The 20330-nt window shown below is 35.1% G+C and overlaps 1 pseudogene; it reads left to right on the forward strand.

Annotated features, from left to right (window-relative positions):
* Positions 1-6831: 6831 nt before the first annotated feature.
* On the forward strand, positions 6832-15437 carry LOC127095316 (uncharacterized; annotated as a pseudogene).
* Positions 15438-20330: the final 4893 nt, after the last annotated feature.

Here is a 20330-nt window from a genome sequence, read left to right on the forward strand (position 1 = left end):
CAATAAATCCCCAAAAAATTCATGTCTAAACAGCATTCACAACATGATCTACACACCAAATTTCAAGCCATTTGGACCAAGGGAAGCAAGTCAATTAAATTCATCAAGTCAAAGCATACTCAAACAAGCTCACACAAGGCACCAAATCATGCATCAACTTCAAGCAAGCATAAAACATAATTGGCATAAGATAAATGAACCAAATCAAAGCCATGGAAAGCTTCAAGATGTCTAGAATACATGTGTAAAATTTCAAGTCCATCCAATACACAACAAGAATTTCACAAATCAAATAAAATCATGACTCACAAAAAGTCCACAATTGGTCAAACAGGGAAGAAAATCTCAATCAAATTGGAAGTGCACTCGAAAAATCCACAAATATTCACATTAAAACTTAACATCCGGAAGATTAAACATGCAAAAATTCAGGTCATTTTGAGTTCATATGGCATGGTAACAAAAATCAGGAAGTCAAACAAGAAATGGTGTGACACAAATTGTCACACCTCCAATGATCAGGTCATATCTCACAAACCAGGAATGCAAAAATCACAAACTCTATACCAAAATGCTCCTCAATGTGTCTAATTTATGCATATAAAATTTCAGCTCCATCCAATTAAGCATCATTATTTCATGATCAAAATAGCAAGCAAGGTGCAACAAATGACATGTTCACATAAACCCTAAGCCCAAACAGATTCCACACGTGCACAATGTTCATAAAAAATCATCAAAAAAACTAGAGATCACAAGGAACACAATGGAAAAAATCTCATATTAATTGGATTAATGGTTCAAGAGTTATGCAATTTTGAATGAGGAGAAAAAATAAAAAAAAGGTGTGAAACCAAGCATGAACATGTGAAGCATATGGTGAAAAATTGCCAAAAGCCAATTGTGGAAACGCTGGAGCGGAGGATCGAACTCCGTGTGCATTTGAAATGTCTCAAACACGCCCAGACCAAATGCTGTGTTTCATTTAAATGAAACGCTAGCCAACCACAAACCAACACCTGGCCCAATGCATGAACGATAAACAACAAAACACATGCAGATGGCGCGCTAGAGGATCAAACAGCAGTCTGGGAGCAAAACCCTAAGAAACTCATCGTGTTCTTCATCAAAAATCCAGGCCATGAACATATGTCTCAGAAATCAACAATCAATACACCAATCGACTCCTCTTATCATGCACATCAACAATCTAACAACAATTAACCCTAACTTTCACTAACAAGCTCGGATCGATCAAAAGGAGATTTGAACATCAAACTTAAATTCACAATATCTCATTCAATTCTCAATGAAAATCAAAACTACAAAGTGCAGCATACTCCTGAATAGAAGATCTACATAAGCCATAGCATAATTTCATGAAACGCGAGGATCGAATTCTGACCTGAGTTGGAATGTAGCTTTGGATTTGAGGTTTTCTGGCTTTATCTTGTTGAAACAGATGCTCAATAATGATTAGGAAGATGAATGAATGAAGAATCGAAGCTCAAATGTCTTGGATCTTGCTCAAATGCGCAGCTGCCATTAAAGAAGCTTGATCTAACAGTCCAAGAAACAGTTCAACAGTGGTGATTTCTTGCTTCAATTCTCTCCAGAAATGGTGATGGATGATGGTTCAGTGAAGATCCACGCAAGTTCTATGAAGAATTTTCAGAAAAATTGGAGAAAAAGATTTTATGCAATTGTGCAATTCTTGATCTAGATCTGTTCAAATGAGATGTTAATCACAAATTCAGTTAGGATTAGTCTTATATAGGTGATGTTAATCAACTTTGTTAACCAAGCTTAGCCAAAACCAAAGTGATTAAGGAAATGAAGTGTTATGGCAAATGTTGGTCAAAACACTCTATGTGCATGAGAACCTTGCTACAGTACACGAATTATTAGCCAAACACCCTCCAAATGTGATTTTGAGGCAAAAGCAAGTGAAAATATGTGTGGAAAATGCATAGTTTTGAAAGTCACCTTTTTCCCTCCCTTTTTTAAATTCAAACCAAGTGAAAAATGCCATTTTTATGTGATGACTTTTGGTGAAATGTGATGAATGATTATGATATAGCATGTCAAATGGAGATTGTAGCAAAAAACCCCACTCAATTTGGCCAATTGGTGTGAAAGTTATCCAAGTTTGAAGTTCAAAATATCTTGACAATGATTTGATCATAACTTGCCAACCACAAATGAGAAATGGATGTTCTTGGACTTTGTGGAAAGGTGAGAGCAAGATATTCAACTTTCATGTTGGACAAAATTTCATTTGAAGCTTGTATGATGATGTAAATTTGAGGAGAAGACCTTTCCATTTTTGGCAGTTTGAAATTACAGGTCACTTACTATTTTTGGAAACTTTTCATCTGACCTCAAATTCTCCAATCTTGATCTTTGAAATGTCAAATGAGACTTGTATGGACATGAATGAGGCCTCTAAAACCATCTCCCACCTTCAAATCCATGAATTCAGGCACAGTTGACCACAGTTGACTTTCTAGGGTTTCAGATGAAATTCAGCTTGACTGTTGAGCTTTGATCATCCAATCTTTGGCCAAACCACTTCAAAATGATCCCTAGATCATATGAACTTGATAAACCAATCATGGGGCCTTTCTTCCTTGAGAAATGCACATGCTTGCTTGCTTGACTGATTCTCCTGACCAGTTTGACCTAATCTTGTCTGATGACTTGCACTTGGGCAAAGGACAATGCAATGCTATGCAGTGGACTATGTTATGTTAATGACCTAATATGAAAATGAATGTACAAAATGAGAGGTGCAAATTTGAGGTGCTACACATGGTTATGCTTGTTTGTAAGCTTAAATTACACCTACATTGATTTGAATAATTGAATGAAGATGGAATATATGGATAGTTCTTGGAAATATATGGAACTTGAATTGTTTGAAATTAGTATGATGAATGTTATGCTAAGTTCATTTAAGCAACAAACAGTGAATGATTTTGAATTTTTTATGATGTAATGAGGTATAACTTGAATGTTGTTCATGGTTCCAATTTGCAAATGGAAGTAAAGATTATAATGTAATGTAAGGGATTGTTTGCAAATGAAATAAATGACTTTGTGGCATGACATTTGTAGGATAGTTGTATTGACTTTGAAATTGATATGACACTTGAACATTTGGAAATTAGAATGATTTGTGGCTTATGATGAAATTGTATAAAAGGAAAGGACTTTAGTTTGAAAATAGAAATGAAAGTTGAATGTTGAATGGAAAATACAATGAATTGAAATGGGATCATATTGAATGTTTAGGTTTGAAAGTAAGTTGAATGGTTGAAGATTTAGAGGTGACTTGGTTTATGTCATGGTTATGTAAAACAATCATGATTTAGAATGATTAGATGAATCGAAGTTAATGATGATCAAGGTTTGAAATGGATCATAACCTTTGAAATGGACATGGATTAAAGATGAATGGTTTAAAAATGACTTATGGAAAGTAGTTGACTTTGGTCAACTAGTTGACCAAAAAGTCAACAATTGACCAAAGTCAACTATAGATCTCAAACTAGGGTTTTCTTGTATGGACTTGTGAAGATGGGCATGAACCCTGATTAAGACATAGATGGATCCATAATGATGACCTAAAAATGGTTTAAAAGCCTTGATGGATCAAAAGCAAACCAAAGCCCAAAATATCAATGTATTGATGCAAGCATGTACCCAAGAACTAATGACCAATGATCCACACCATATGAATAGAAGATATGATCTTGAAAGAACCAGGAAGATGTGTGGGTATAATTGACAAGATGTAGGGCAAGAGCCTCCTTCCAATGGACTAGGGTTTCATTCAAACCAAAATGATTCCAAGTCAAACTTTACTAGCATAAGCCTTTAAGCCTCTGAGATTAGGGTTTCAATAACACATACTTTAATTAAGGCCTTTAGATGGATTAGGATGATCCCCAATTAAGTCTTCAATATATATGATCCCCAACTAGGGTTTAGAAGTCCAGATAAGACCCAAAGAACATCCATGAAGCCTTACAACCAAAACATCAAGAAATTAGGGTTTGAGACCCTTTAGGAGTACCATGATGGAACCTTGTTGAAATCGTGCTTCAAAGATCAAGCCATTAGAGTTTCATATCCCCTATGATCAGATGAATACCCAAGCCATACCTTTAGAATTTTATCCCCACACAAACTCTAGCTTTGCAAGCCAAGAACTTTGAATTTATAATGATCAGCTAATGGATGAATGATTAATGCATATGAATGAATCATTAAGTGTATGCAAATGATTCTTAAGTCAAGGCTTGAATGAAAAGGTGAAAAGGGGAGGGAAAATTTTAGGGTACTATAGTCGTCATTTGGGGTCAGATGAAATAGGGTGTCCCTTCGACTTGCCTATTCTTAATCTATTTATCTTCTTCATTGATGATGCTATGGGTTGGGAGTGAAGGTTCAAAAGTGGAATTTAACCACAATTGGAGTAACCAATATAGTCCAGCTAGTAACAGGTTTGTCCCTGGTTGATAGGTCTTCAGAATTTCGAAAGCCTCTCTCAAAGACTCATAAAGTGAACTCAATACCAGTTTACTTAGGCAGATGTTGCGTCCAGCATGAAGTTGGTTCTCCATGGTTAAAAATCTCTTCGCCACTTGAAGAGACTTTGAGAAAAAGATACAACGTGACAACCAAAGTGTCAGGAAGGCAATATGTTATTCATCAGAAACTTCATCATTTTCAGTGTTGTGATGGCCAGATATGTAGTGAGTGAAGGTGGATATGTTGGTATAAAAATTGATGGTGTGTTAGTTTATGTTGCTTGGGTTAAAGACTTCTCCAATTGGTTGAAAACCAGTGATAGCAGTAATTTCGAAAAGGGTAGGAGTCAACATTCCGCAAGGGAAATGGAAAGTATTGTGAGTACTATCCCAAAAACATAAAGAGGCTATTAACATATTTTGATTATATCCTGGCCCTACTTTCGACAGTTGAATCATGTCATAAATACCCATTTCTTTCCAAAATTGGGATTTCTCCTTCTCAACTTTAGTAAGCCAAGTGAGATAGGGTTCATGGTCTTTCGACAAGGTGCAAGAGTGAAACGCTCTAAGAGCGCCACTCATATAGTTTAGATTGATAGGCATTTTTGCTTTTAAGGCTTCAGTTGAAGACTTTGCCCGATTATCATCTATATTTTTCACTTGGGAATCATTAGTTTTTAGCTTACTGGCTAAGGGTTTTATACGATGATAAGTAGGGAAAAACTTTTTGAGTTTTTCAACATCATCATTAGGATCGGGCAAAGGACCCACATACACATGAGTTTTACCAGCAACAGTGAGAGGAATCAATACCTGGGATTGATATATTTTTCGCTTTTCTTCAAGGAGAGGAGGTTCAGGAATGTATTCTTGATTTCCTACCAGTGATGGTTTTGCAATCTGGGTTACGGATGATAAGAAATCTTGTTGTTGTTTGCCAACTTTGTTGTTCTTGGGTTTTAAAGATGCCATTGTTGAAGATTTGAACTTTGGAAGAGGAAAAGCTTGTGTAAGTTGTTTATGAGAAGGAACCGCGGGAAAATTAGAGGTTATGAGCTCAAGAAATGGAAGGTTTACAAAGGAGGAAGATGAAGAATGTTTATAGAGGGAGAAAAATCTGTTCACATTTCCTTTATGATGACAAGTGGAACGAATAGTGGGACACGTGTATGTTTTTCATTGGTTGAGCAGGCGGTTGGCGTTTTAGTTGCTATACTACTCAAACAATATAAGGATAATTATGTTGTTTTCAGTTCACACGTTTCTGATAGGACGTTTTGGAAATGTCGTCATGAAGACTATGACGTCACAACAGTAATTATTGTCGCGTCAAAGCTTCCAAAAAATGTCCCTTTCTCCATTTGGTCGAAAAAGACATTTTTGGGGGGAGGGGGAAATTTGTTATCTGTAATTTCGATGCTCAAAAAGATATAAGAAGTCAAGTATAAAACGTAAGGAAATATTTAGAAGAAACCTGAGATGACTTCAACGGGAGTTAGGCAAAGCCTTTTCGACTGGAATTTGGCAAGGAAATTGCTATATTGTCGAAATAACGTTATAGGATTTAGAAGTTTCTGAAACGGTTCGAAGATGAGTTCGACGAAGATAATTCAAAATAAGGTTAATAACCATATTTTGTCCTTATCCGTTCCTTCAAAGGACGCGTGGAGGCCTATGAAAGGCGAAACAGATGCAAATAAGAACGTGTCATTTTCTAGAGAAAAGATTGTTTGTTACCGTTACTCTCAAAGTAGTATAAATATGAGTCTTAGCATTAGAATTCAGTGTGTTAAATATTGTATCAAACTCAAAACCACTCAAAGTATCTAAGTGCTACTGAGAAAATAGTTTTATGAGAATATATATGTATGAAACACCATATTTTCATTCAATGTCAATCTATTTACATTAAAATCATTTTCATTCCATTTACATTCCTGTCGAAATTATGTTCTTTCTTCATACTTTCTATAAATCTTCTCTACATTACTTTTAATTGCAACATTATCGTCGAAGAACTTACTAGTAAAACAAACCTTAAACAAAAACTATACACATATGTCCTAGAATCAATCTAGTCGATTTTGTAAGTAACCAAAGTATCAATTTTGGAAGACTAACACTTGTTTACCAAAATCCAAGATAACCATCATTTGAATTTATCTTCATGTTATATATGATGATTGAGATTTTAGAATTTACAAATGATTTGAGTGTAGCACTACAAAAGCGTGATCAAGATCCTTTGAATTCTTTGTCACTTGTCAATGCTACCAAACAAGAATTACAATAAATGAGGAATGACGAATGGGAAGAACTTATATCTAAGTTTATAGAAATTTGCAATAAGCATGATATTGATGTGCCTAATATGGATGCACCGTATGTGCAAGGGAAAAAACCTAGACGAAATGTTAAAACTTCTAGTGTTTCTAATTTGCATCATTATAGGCATGATTGTTTTTTTAGTGTTTTAGATTTGAAATTGCATGAGCTTAATACTAGGTTTAATGAAGATAATTGATGACACGTTGTCATTGCATGTTTCCGGTCGAATAAACAGTTCAAAATAAGTCAAAGAGGAGAGAAAATTAAGGATAAAGACCAAAGAAAGATGAAAAAATGACTAAGTATGAAGAAATAAGGACTTAGTGAAAATCAGGTGGAAAAAAGAAGCAAAAAACATGCAGCTACTAGAATAATCACGCGCAACATCGAGCGCGTGATAGAAAAGTATAGTCAGTATCACGCATATGATATGACCTTTTATGGGCCTATTCTGACGCGTTTTGGATTGATTTGACTAATATAAAAGGGAGTTTGGGGAATCTTTTCAAGGTTTCTGCGTTTTGAGACTGAAAGTGACGGTAAATAGCCCCAAGAGGGCGATTTTGAGAGCATTGGAAGCCATTAGAGGCTAATTCTTCAAGGATTTTCAAATGCAACCTTCATATTATTGGTTTTTATTTGATTGTATCGTTATGGGTAGCTAAACATCTCTAAGTTAGGTTTTGTTTGATAAACTTATTTTGAACTTATTTATCATTGCATGAAATATTGGAATTATATTTAATTCAATTGCTTCTTGTGCTTAATGATTTTTATGTGAGGTACTCATTTAATATGCTCTTGGACACATAAGGAATACTGACCATTAGTCTATGTGTTGGAACTAGGGAAATTGTTCCACTTACGTTGGTTGAATAGCGATAACAAACCCCAAGTAGTGGCATTTGAATTAATGTTTTCTTGCATCACCTAATTTCACTTACGTTGGTTGAATAGGTATAGGAGACGCTGGGTGATAATTTGTGAGCTATACACCAAGGGATTGGGTATAGTGGTCATGTTGATTTGTCATGGAAATATAATGACTTTCTTATTCATATAATATATTATACATCAACAGAGAAGGAATAAGGGATTTTAAATAAAACATGACTGCTTTCATCTTATTTCAGAACAAGTTTTAATTTTTCGCATTCAAACTCAAACTCATCTCCCCCAATTGTTACTTTGTATACTTGGATAACTATTGTTTTTTAAATAGCAGTCCCTGTGGAATCGATATCTCTTTTTTACTACGACATTATCGATACACTTGCCGAGAAGTCATCAAGTTTTTTGCCATTGTCGGGGAATGTTGATAATTTCGACAAGGAAACGCTTGTGCAACATTTTGTTAGTTAGTTTCTTATTTTTGTGTCTATTTTCTCGTAAATTGTTTAAATACGGTGCTACTAAGGTATTTCTTGTTTTTGTGTGCGCAGTTCAGGATCGGCATTGACACCGTTTGATCCATAAATTAAAAGGATTGCACGTGTCATCAGGAGAGCGGTTAGAGAAGTGACTCTAGCTCAAATAATCTTAGTAGAAGATAATTCACTGATTTCTTCGGACGCTGAAGAGGAAATTATCATGGCAGTTGTACCACCACCCATTATAGGAGATTATTGCAAAATGACTAATGAAGGACATGTTTATAGAAGGTTTGTACCAGCAAACCCCGCTAACTTTAACATAAAGAATTAGGTGCTTTCAGGTTTGAAAGAAAATTTGTTTGACGAAAACAAAATTAGAGACCTGTGGGAGCACCTTACAGGCCACCAGAAAAGTTACTAGAGGTCACAGAAGACCAAGTCAAGCTAAGGCTATTTGGTTTCTCTCTAATTGGAAGATCCAAGGATTGGTTGCTTTGCCTTCCAAATGGAACTATACAGACATGGAAAGAACTTGAGGACAAATTCTTGGAGAGATTCTTCACCAACACTCTGTTTGCTGAGCGAAGAGCTGAAATTACAAATTTTGAGCAGCAGAAAACTGAATCGTTGTATGACTCATGGGAAAGGTTTAAACTTTTATTATGTAGGTGCTCAAATCATAACATGAAAAACATGTAGAAAATGCAGAATTTTATGATAGGTCTCAAGAGTCAAACACACATGCTTCTAGATACTTCCGCGGAAGGCACCATCAGAACAATGATCGAACCACAAGTTAAAGACCTGATCGAAAAGATGTGCTTGAATGAATATCGTTCAAAGAGTGAAAGGTCAGTAAAAATTGAAACTATAGGCACACCAAAAGGTATATTATCTATTGATGCTCATATTGCACTTTTAGCTCAAATTGAACTATTGAATAAAAAACTAGTTGAAAGCAACTTGAGTAAAGCTAATGTGAGTCATGTACAAGCACCGATGTGTGATTTTTGTGGAGAGGGACATACAAATGGAAGGTTCTCTTTGGAAGGAACGAGTGAAGAAGCTCAATTTGAAAATTTCCAGAAAAATAATCCTTATTCGAACACCTACAATCCAGGATGGAAGGATCACCCAAATTTCAGATGGAGCAATAATCAGAATACAAGTGCTAATCAGGGTATTCAGCAAAATCAACAAGCTACGATCCAAAGGAAACCTTCACCACTAGAAGAGACCATACAAAAATTCATCCATTCCACTCATAGCAGTTTTGAACATGTAAATAAACAATGAGTAAGAACCATGATGTGTCTATAAAAAAATTGGAGATGCAAATTGGTCAGCTATCTCGAAAAATAGCCGTTTTACCTAGTTCTAGTGGAGGATTTGTAGGTAATATTGTAGGTAATCCTAAAAATGAAACTTGCAAGGCTTTAGAAACAGGTTTTTGAGGTAACCACAACATGGGTGAGGATGGAATATTGGAAGAGGACTTGATTGAAGACAAAGAAGTCGAGACTGAGAAAGAGGAAAGTAAAAATCAGAGTGACCAAGCTGAGAGGGGAGTCACCATTGAATAATTAATAGACAAAAATTACCCTTGGAGAAGGACTAAGAAGAAGATTCTTAATCACCCTAATCCAAAACTACTCGATTACATAAAGCTGCAATATCCAATAATTAAGAAGAAACCATTACAGGAAGATGAAGCAGGGTTATTTGTCAGGTTTAAAGAGATGTTGACCAAGCTTTAGGTAAGTATTTCTTTTCATGAAGTTTCACAACTAATTCCAAGTTTTCTAAATTTATGAAGTCATTGCTAAATGGTACAAAGCGGAAGTTGGACAAATAACAGGTGAGAAATGTGATACGGCAGTACCCGAAACAATGCCACCAAAGTTGAAAGATCCAGGTAATTTTACCATCTCTTACACCATTGGTGGAGTAAAGATTCCACACGCTCTATATGATTTAGGATTGAGTATCAATGTAATACCTCTTAATAAGCCTAAAGAATTGAATTCGGAAAAGATCATATCGAGTATTATGACTCTTACCTTGGCTGATTTATATGTTACTTACCCACATGGTATCTTACAAAACGTGTTAGTACATGTCAAAGGGTTAGTTTTTCCTATAGATTTTTTGGTAGTCTACATGAAGTTATACACATGTCGTTTAGTTATTCTCGGATGCTCATTCTTGGCAACCAGGAAAGCATGAATAGATGTGGAAACCGGTGAACTTAGCTTGAAGATCAACAAGGAAAAAATGGTGTTCAATGTGTATGAATGGACCCTGTATGTAGATGATATGGAAACATGTTATCGGGTGGAAGAAAAAGGTAGCAAGGTTGACAAAGGAATGAAAAAAGTTAAATTATCTGGTGTGAGGGTCTCCCTTGCGCCTAACGTGCCTTAGGCATGGATTGTCAAGCTAATGATGATAAAGAAACGCTATATGGGAGGCAACCCATAAGTAAGTAAGTGTTTAAAATTGTTTTCTTAAGTTTAATTTTGTTTATGAAAACATGTAGATTTTGTATGTTGTTTTGCAAGAAAATAAAGTAGGTGAAAGAGAAGAGGAAAGAAAACAAAAGAGAACAAGAGAAGAAGAAAGGGAGGAAACCCCTTGAAAAATCATGCAGGCCATCACACGCGTGATAGGGCTATATTGTGTGCATGATGGCTACATAACACGTGTGAAATAGACGTTGGTGGAATCGGTAAACTGTTGGTATCACATGCGCAATGGATGCATAACACACGTGATATAGACATTGGCTGAGAGACGTTGGAAGACCGTTAGCATCGTGCGTGCAACGGACGCATTGTGTGCGATGGTAACATAAACATGGATTATGAGTAGAGATTTTGAATATCCCCTCCTCATAACTCTCTTTCTACTCTTTCTTCATTTAAAATTGTATCTGATCACCAAGTTTTGCTTAATTTTTCTCTGTGTTGTGTTTTTTTGTTGTTGCAGGTAATATGGTTTCAAAAAGAGGAAGAGTTACAGGAGGTTCATCTTCAAGAATTGCCACTGCATCAAATTCCTGCACTTTTCCCAATCTGAAGTTTCTTTGAAAGATAATACGGAAAAATATCTCAAGTTGGTTGACTACCACATTGAGAGAGAGAGAGAGAGAGAGAGAGAGAGAGGGAGAATGTGTGTGTGTGTGTGTTTGCATGCGAGGACCTAAAAGGCTTTGGAGAAGTGGTAAAAATGTTGCGACAATGGTATTGGGTAAGTTTAAATAATTTAATTCATGAAACCATAACAAACATAGGCCTAGAATTCTATGCAAATGCGGCTTTTTGCGATGTGGGCACGTACACTTCTTATGTGTGAGGTAAGTATATTGATTACTCTGCTAGTGTTATTAAATATCTTTTTAATCTTCAACCTCCTCATTTATGTGCTCTTAGGACCTACAGAAATGAGCATAGGGTAATAAACAAAGCCATGGCCCAAGAAATACTTTAGGCTTTTTGTAGACTAGGGGAGGAATAGGTGATTGAGCGTGGCTTAGCGCTGCGGCTTAAAACCACTGAATTTTGCCAAATTACGAGGGCTTCATCCTCATTTTTTGTGTAGTCTCTAGAAGCCGCGTCTAACCAATCACAATTTATTGTGAAGCGGTGTTTAAGAGTTTTAGCTCTTTTAAGGGATGAGCCAATTGATTTGGGGCGTTTAATTTCTGAAAATATTAAATATATGGCTAACACTACACAACGGGCTTGTGGGTATTTTTGTGTTATTAATGAATTATGTAGGAGAGTCAGAGTTCCCATCTACCCCGATGATGAGATGATAGGTCTAAAAGCACCTATCAACGCTTCAGCAATTAGAAGGTTGCAACATAATCACCCAACAGAAGCAACTCAAGTTAATCAAGAGGATAACCTAACAGGGAACCAAGAAGAATTATACCAACCTCAAGTGCAACAACAACCAGTGCAAGTGCACAAAAATCAACATGCATCAAAAATTCAAATGAGAATGAAAGCTTGTGCAGTGGGGGTTATAAGGTGGATAACAGAAGTTTCACCCACTTTGTATGTTGAACCTCCGAGATTCGCTCATGTATTTAGAGACTTCTACAACCAACAAGAAGACCACATGCCTGGTAAAAGTTTGAGATAAATATTTACAAGGGCCTAAGAGATGTAGAATTACTTCACAAATCAATATAAAGAGAAAGAAAGGATAAGATAGCACAAAAGAGGAGAATGGACCCGACAGGATAATGATTTCAACAACACTATGAATGACATGCATGATCTTTTCCACAATGATAACATATGAAAAGACATGTAGCTAGTTTTTTTTTATTCTTAAATTTTTTTTATTTAGAATGTATGCCTAATAAAGAGTAATAGAACTTATAAGTACTCTTCCCCGGTTGTATTAATTCAGTAATGTTTGTCTTTAATGAACAAGCTTGCATTTGTTATTTCCTTCAAATTTACAAAATTTGCAATGGCGACATTGAACAATTTAACCAAAAGCACCATCCAAGGAAACTTGATCATCAGGAAAGTGACTTACAACTTGAAAGCAAAGGATGAAAAAGGAATCAAGAGACCTGTATTCAACCGTCAGATACCTCAACTAGTAAGGTTTGAGCCAAATAAATTCCATTGTTTATTATTCCTTTCATTGAGTGTATCCATGCATTATTACTTTATTATGTTTGAATTATTTCCGATTAAATTTGTCTGGTTTGATTTACACACATTGAGGCAGTTGTTTGCTCTAAACTCTGAGCCTTTTAAACTACCTTGTAGTAATACGGTACGTATGTTGATAACCACTTTAAGCCTAGCCAATTTTCGGTGACTTAGCCTTATTTATTAGCCAAATGACTTGAAAGATTTCATCTTGTCACCCTCTCTTTGGAGTTAGGTAGAAATTTTACTTCTAAAGTTGTGTGAAAAAGAATAAGTTTGAGATTGCTCTTGGAAGTGAGCAAAATTTAAAGTTTGAGGTTGGGGTACTAGAGAAAAAAATGGTCAAAAATTCAAAAACAAAATTTTGAGAAAATAAGAAGTTACAAATAGCTTCTTCAAAAAAAGAGAAAAAGAATGCATAATGAATAGTGAGAATCAGAATAGCAAGATCTCTAGTACCATTAATAAGGAACAAAGTGGTATGATAACAAGGGGGGAACTAGGTACCTAACTCCAAAGGTTTAAATCCAGTTTTTCAAAAGTCTCTTACCCGAACATAAGCCAAGATTCAACCAAAAAAATCCTCAAATGTGTGTGTTTTGATTACTTTGACGAATTCTATCAGGACATGATCAAACTAAGTAAAATTGTCAAAGATTGAGGATGTTTTCTGAATTTTCCATATTGAAGTTAGAAGCTAGAATGATGATCAGGTAAAGAAAATTTCATATGGTGATGTTCAATTGTTATTTTTCAACTTGTTTTTCTATATGGAATTTTACAATGCATGCAAGTTACTTGAGGATAAGCAATGGTTAAATTTTTGGATTGTGATGACACGCTGTCATTGCATACTTTTGGTCAAAGAAACAGATCAAAACAAGTCAAATGGGAGCAAAAATGAAAGATCAATACCAAAGAAAGATGAAAAAATGACTAAGTATGAAGAAATAAGGACTTAGTGAAAATCAGGTGGAAAAAATGGAGCAAAAAATTTGTAGCTACTGGAATAATCACACTCAACATCGTGCAGCATCACACGCGTGATAGAAAAGTATTGTTAGCATTGTGCACGAATGATAGGTCCTTTTTTGAGCCTATTCTGACGCGTTCTAGACTCATTTGACTAATATAAAAGGGAGTTTTTGGCATCTTTTCAAGGGTTATGTATTTTGAGACTGAAAGTGAAGGTAAAGAGCACCAAGAGTGCGATTTTGAGAGCATTGGAAGCTATTTGAGGATAGTTCTTCAAGGATTTTCCTATGAAGCCTTCATATCATTAATTGGTATTTAATTGTATCGTTATGAGTGGTTAAACATCTCTAAGTTAGGTTTTGTTTGATAAACTTATTTTGAACCTGTTGGGACATATGCTTAATTTGTCATTTGCATGAATAATTGGAGTTATATTTCTATTCAATTGCTTCTTGTGCTTAATGATTTTTTGTGAGGTACTCTTCTAATCTGATCTTGGACACATGGGGAATACTGGTCATTAGTTTATGTGTTGGAACTAGGGCAATGTTGTACTTACATTGGTTGAATATGGATAGGAGACCCCGAGTAGTGACATTTGAATTAACGTTTTCTTGCATCACCTAATTTCACTTACGCTGGTTGAATAGGGATAGGAGACCCCGAGTGATAATTAGTGAGTTATAACCAATGATTGGGTATAGTGATCTTGTTAATTCGCCGTGAAAATATAATAACTTTCTCGTTCATGTAATGCATTAGAATTCAACAAGAAAGAAATAAGGGATTTTAAACCAAACATGATTACTTTCATCTTATTTCAAAAAAAGTTTTAATTTTTCACATTCAAACTCAAAAAATCCCCTAATTTTTACTTTTTATACTTGCACAATTATTGTTTTGTTAAATAGCAGTCCATGTGGAATCGATGTCTTTTTATTACTGCGACATTATTGATACACTTGTCAAGAAGTCATCATGAATACTGGACTTTTAAAATGTGTTTCATGTTTGAGTCCATCATCGTCATTTGCAATTTTTGACATGAAAAAATTATTGAGGATGGTTGAACTTTATCCAAATGATTTTATAGATGTGCTGGAAATGGTGGTGCGAAATCAGCTTTAGAATTATGTTAGATATGTTCAATGTAACTCAAAATTTACAAATTTAAAAGGACTTCCTAATCTTTGTGCAAAATTTATGGAACAAATAAGTGCAACACAATTGATATGATTTATAAGTTTTGGAAGTCGGCTTTAGTCTTATCGATAGCATCTACAAGTGTGAAACACGTTTTTTCAACTATGAAATTTATGAAGAGTCAGCTATGTATAAGTGAAATTGATAAAATAAAAAACAAATTAATAAGTGAAATTGACATTTACTTTAAAAACAAAATTCGTTTAGTGACAGTATCCATAAAGTTGTCATTCTTTTTAAATTATTTAGTGGAAAGTAGTTGTATGCATGAATGTAGGGAAGCATGTATGCCTTTAAGCATGAACAAAGTTGTGGTTGACATGGCCACCCAAAAAATAAGTTAAAAAAGAGAAAAGGCATAAAAAATCTACCTTGGATTCCCTGATCTCAACCTTGCAACTTTAGTAGCTTTTTTATATTTGTGTTCATAAATTTTTCCCAATATTTAATGTTATATAGCATAAATTCACCTGAATATGAGTTGGTACATGGTAGCTCAACTTAGTCAAGGAGGGTGACTCTTCAACTAAGAGCATTATGCTTGTCATCAACAAGAAATTAAAATATTATATGAAATAATTAATAAATATATTTTGATATTTTAAATGATAAATAGTTTCAAACAGAGAAATATTCCAAAATAAATATATTTATAATGAGATGGGTCATAACCATAGGGTACGCCGAAAGCCTTTGCGTTTTCTTATGAGAGCGAGACATTTTTCTTTATTTTTTATTTATACTTTGTTTTCAGAATAAAGATTCTCATTAAAAATAAATGTCATTCAATTTGGTTCAATAAAAAATAAAAGTCTTCTAGAATTTAAAAGCAGCACATGTGAATCCTCCAAATTTCCATATGATGATCATGAAGACACTACATGTATTGTTAACCAACTAAATTGACTATGTTGTTTTTGAAAGATTTTGAAGGATAATAAGAGTTTAGTTGGATAAACAATTTATTTATGGCTTATAAGGTATTAGTGATTAAAATAAATACTTATAAAATTAATATAAATTATTTTTATAATAAAAAATAAAATAAATTTCAGTTACCTTTATATATGGTATAAGTTATTTTAAAGAATTTATAAAATTAATTTTAATTATAACAAATATTACAAACTGTTTTGATAAGGTCTATCAAAATGGTTCGAACAAAGAAAAAAAAAGAGGTTCGAAGAGTGAGGTTCATGGAACTTAAATTTTCTTCGTAAAAAATAGAGAGTCAAAACTTAACATTATTCACTATTCTCTCCAATGGTGAATTATAAGCTTTATTTCAACTCTTACCTCCATGGAACCCTTCCAAACCCTTTGGACATGTCTTGTTTCAAAGCCAGCTTCAAGTCAACCCAACATTTCGCTTGAAAAATCTGAATCGATCAAACCCACAAAATCGTTTGCGAAAGCGTTAAACGAAGTATGTGACATCGCTTTGTCCCAGCTTCCTCACTCGATTATCAAAATGTACGGACTCTCAATCACAATCCCTGAAGATGAATATTTTATAAGAGTGAAGGCTTGCAAACACAACCTATACTGGTTTTTTGGCCTAAAGGTTCAAAACGGTTGTCAACTATTTCTCTTCGAGACAAGCTCAACATTCTTTGGAAAGATTTGTGGAAGTGGGGAGTAATTTCTCCAGGGAAAGGATTTTTTTAGTTTTCCTTTTCGTCTCTTGAAGATGTTTGAAGAGTGAGAGCTTTAGGTTCACGGAACCTCTCTCCAGGTATATGAAAATTATTTCCTTGCTCCAAAGAGTGTATCCCTAGCGTTCAACAAACCAACATGGCCCAAGTTCAAGTTCGTTTCTACGGTCTTGCACGACAATAATAGTGCCCTAAGATTCTCTTTGTCATCGCTAGCAGCATAGAAACCCCTATCTGCTCGGATATTGCTTCTACTAAGCTAATGATTGATCATATCTTTGGGCATTTTGCCTGGGTTTGGGCTGACATGGATGTTTCTTCAGAAATTTATTTGAACAAGACCAACCAATAGAAAAAATTAAGAATTTCTTGCAAACTCCTGGCCTAGTATTGTTGTTCCTCCTAACCCTTATGGCTTAGATGAGGTCTAAGAGGTTATGTCTAATGATAACAATTTCCAACTTTCTTTGTCCAAATCACAAAAGAAAAAACTCAAGCAAAGAAATAGATCTAGAACTTCCTATATAACCATATCCAAAGCTGGTAATCATAGATCTTCTCCATGAAGTGTCTTTATTGAAATATTATAGGGTTGGCCAATGTCCCAACTAGATTGGTCCTGAAAAAGTTTCTCACTATTCAAAAACCTGATTTTCGCTTTCTCTCTGAACCTTTGATTCCCTATGACAAATTCCCCCGTAGATTTTTGAACAATTTAGGCCTTAAATTGCTTGTTGTTAACAATAGACCTAATCTGATCCCCAACATTTTGTGCATTTGTGATAAATCTATGAATCCCCAAATTATTTTGGTTACTGATCATTTAGTCTCTCTTAAGATTGATCAGGATGCCAAATCTTTCTACATTGTTGTGGTGTATGCTTCTACATGCCCTAAAAAATGGAAAGACCTATGGAAGGACCTTTATATGCAAAAAAAATATCTTTTCCTTTCCCTTGGAGATTTTTAGAAGAATTTAACTCCAGGTCCCATGAACATAGAGGAAGCCTCACACCTACTATGGCTTCTTGTTTAGACTTTTCCAATTTGGTAGAAAATTGTAATTTGATTGATTTAAATACCTCTGGTGCTTTCTTTACATAGAGCAGTGGTAGTTCATGCCCTGCTCTAGTTGAGATGAGATTAGACAGGGTCATTTATAATCATCTGTGGTTGACAGGCTGTGTGCAATTCTCTGTTTCCACCCTCCCAAGACTTAAATCTAATCACTTCCCTTAATTTTTACTAGATCCAAAGCCTTCTCTTAATTCAAATCCCACATAATGTGGACCCTTGATGATTTTTTTCACTCTCTTATTCACTCTTGTTGGTCTTCGTCTTATGTTGATTGTCGAATGCATATTTTAAACAAGAAACTTTAGTTGCTCAAATCAAGACTTAAAATATGGAATAGAGAGACTTTTGGAAAATTTCAAGAAAATGCAAATACCCTTACCTCTGCTCTAACTTTTATTCAGAATCAGATTCAAATGGATGATGCCTCTGATGTCCTCATGTTGAAAGAGAGAAATGCTCAACTGGATTTGGAAAAAGCCTTGAACATTGAGAAGGTTTTCTGGAGAGATAAATCTAGTGTTTCTTGGCACCTTGAAGGGGGCAAAAATACCTCTTTTTTTCATAAGATGGCAAAGATCAAAAGCTCAAGGAACCTTACCACTCAATTGTCATATGGAGATGAATTGTTTCTTGACCCCCATAGCATTTCCAACCATTCAACTTTTTATTTCTCAAACATTTTTTGTAATTGTACATCCTGAAACTCTTAGAAATGAGCATGGCAAGTCGGAATGTCGAGTACCTATGGAAATAACAAGTGTCGGGTTATTTTTTCTTCAAAGTGTCAAGTTGTTATTTTCGCAATGTATTTGATATAGATTAGCTACGATTTTTTTTGGGTTCATGAACAATGTTGACTTTAGCCATGTGGTATGCCACGTCATCATCTTGCCACACTGGCACTTCCATGTGTGTTGTATCACCCCGATAATAATATGATAATTATTTAAATTAAGTTAATAATATATTTATTAATTTAATTAGATAATTGGATTATTATTATTATGATTTTTGGAATTATTGAATTATTATTATTATTGGGATAATAATATAAATTGGAAAATATATAAGTGTGAAATAAGGAAAAAGAGTTTCATTTGGAAAATAAGGTTTTACGTGAAAACAGAGAAACGATCGTGAAAGAGGAAAGGGGCAAAGAGACAGAGCAAGGGCTGAAGGTTGAAGAGAGAAAAGCTTGGAGCTCAAAGATTCGCCGAATTAACTCAGGTAAGGGGGGTTTATCGTCGATTAATGGGTATTATGGGATAATATGTGATGGGTAGTGATAAGCCGTTAATCTGACCCTAATTGGGATTGTTGATGCTGAAGAATTATGTTGGATAAATTGTATTTAGACTGTAATTGGATCTGTGTTTGGGTTAGTCGTGAAATTCCGAACGTATAGCTTCTTACGGGATCGGAATCGGAGGTCCGGAAGTCCTCCAACGGCGGAAAATGCGGAGAATTCTGCATTCTGCCTTGTGTTAGCGCAGGAACTGCTGTTTTGTCTGCGTTAACCGGTTAACCCAGGGTGTTAACCGGTTAACACTGTTTTGAATTGTGAAAATGTACTGTTTTGCCTGCGTTAACCGGTTAACCCAGGGCGTTAACCGGTTAACACTGTTGCGTTTTGCCAGAAAATGTGTTTTTGCCTGCGTTAACCGGTTAACCCAGGGCGTTAACCGGTTAACACTGTTGCAGTATGGAAAAATTGTAAATTTAATGTGGTGTACATAATTGAGAGTTGGCCTATGTTGGTATGTGATGTAATAGGGATTATATCCCGCTGTTTTGAGCAGTATAGGTATTAGTAGAGTGTACTAATACTGTGTTTAATTGCTTTACATGATAATGATGTGTTGATACATGTGTTGATGATGGATGGTGGCATGCATAATGATGTGAATGTATATATTATGCCTGTATTTGTGAATGGACTGTTGTATGACTTAAAGTGTGAGCATATGTCCATTGTGAATTGTTGTTGATGCTGCATTGCTAGATGATTAGCGTGCATAGCATAGCCTTGGGGCTGTAGCTAATTCCCATGGTGAGGAATTAGTGAGTGAACCATTGTGGGTTTGTTGTTGATGTTTGCATGCTAGATGATTAGTGTGCATAGTCTAGCCTTCGGGGCTGTAGCTAATTCCCATGGTGAGGAATTAGTGAGTGAGTCACTAGGTCTCAAATGAGTGGGACTAGTGAGCTTAGTAGCCGTATCTGGAGGGATCGGTGAGCTTGAACTATATGTTCAAGAATAATCGGTACCGCATGTGTGGAGTCTCATTGCATAATGTATGTATGGCGTATAATATGAATGGATGTATTCCAATATTATACGTGTGTTTGTGTTGTTATGGAGTATGATTTGAGATTATACTTGTGCTTTATATTGATGTTGAGCTGATGTGCTGTTACTGATTGTATGTTGCGATTAGGGTGATTAATGTGTTAAGTTACTTAACATGACATTATATTCTATAATGCTTATTATATTGATTGAGG

The sequence above is a fragment of the Lathyrus oleraceus genome, chromosome 1, assembly GCF_024323335.1.
Source record: "Lathyrus oleraceus cultivar Zhongwan6 chromosome 1, CAAS_Psat_ZW6_1.0, whole genome shotgun sequence".
In the NCBI taxonomy this organism is placed as follows: Eukaryota; Viridiplantae; Streptophyta; class Magnoliopsida; order Fabales; family Fabaceae; genus Lathyrus; species Lathyrus oleraceus.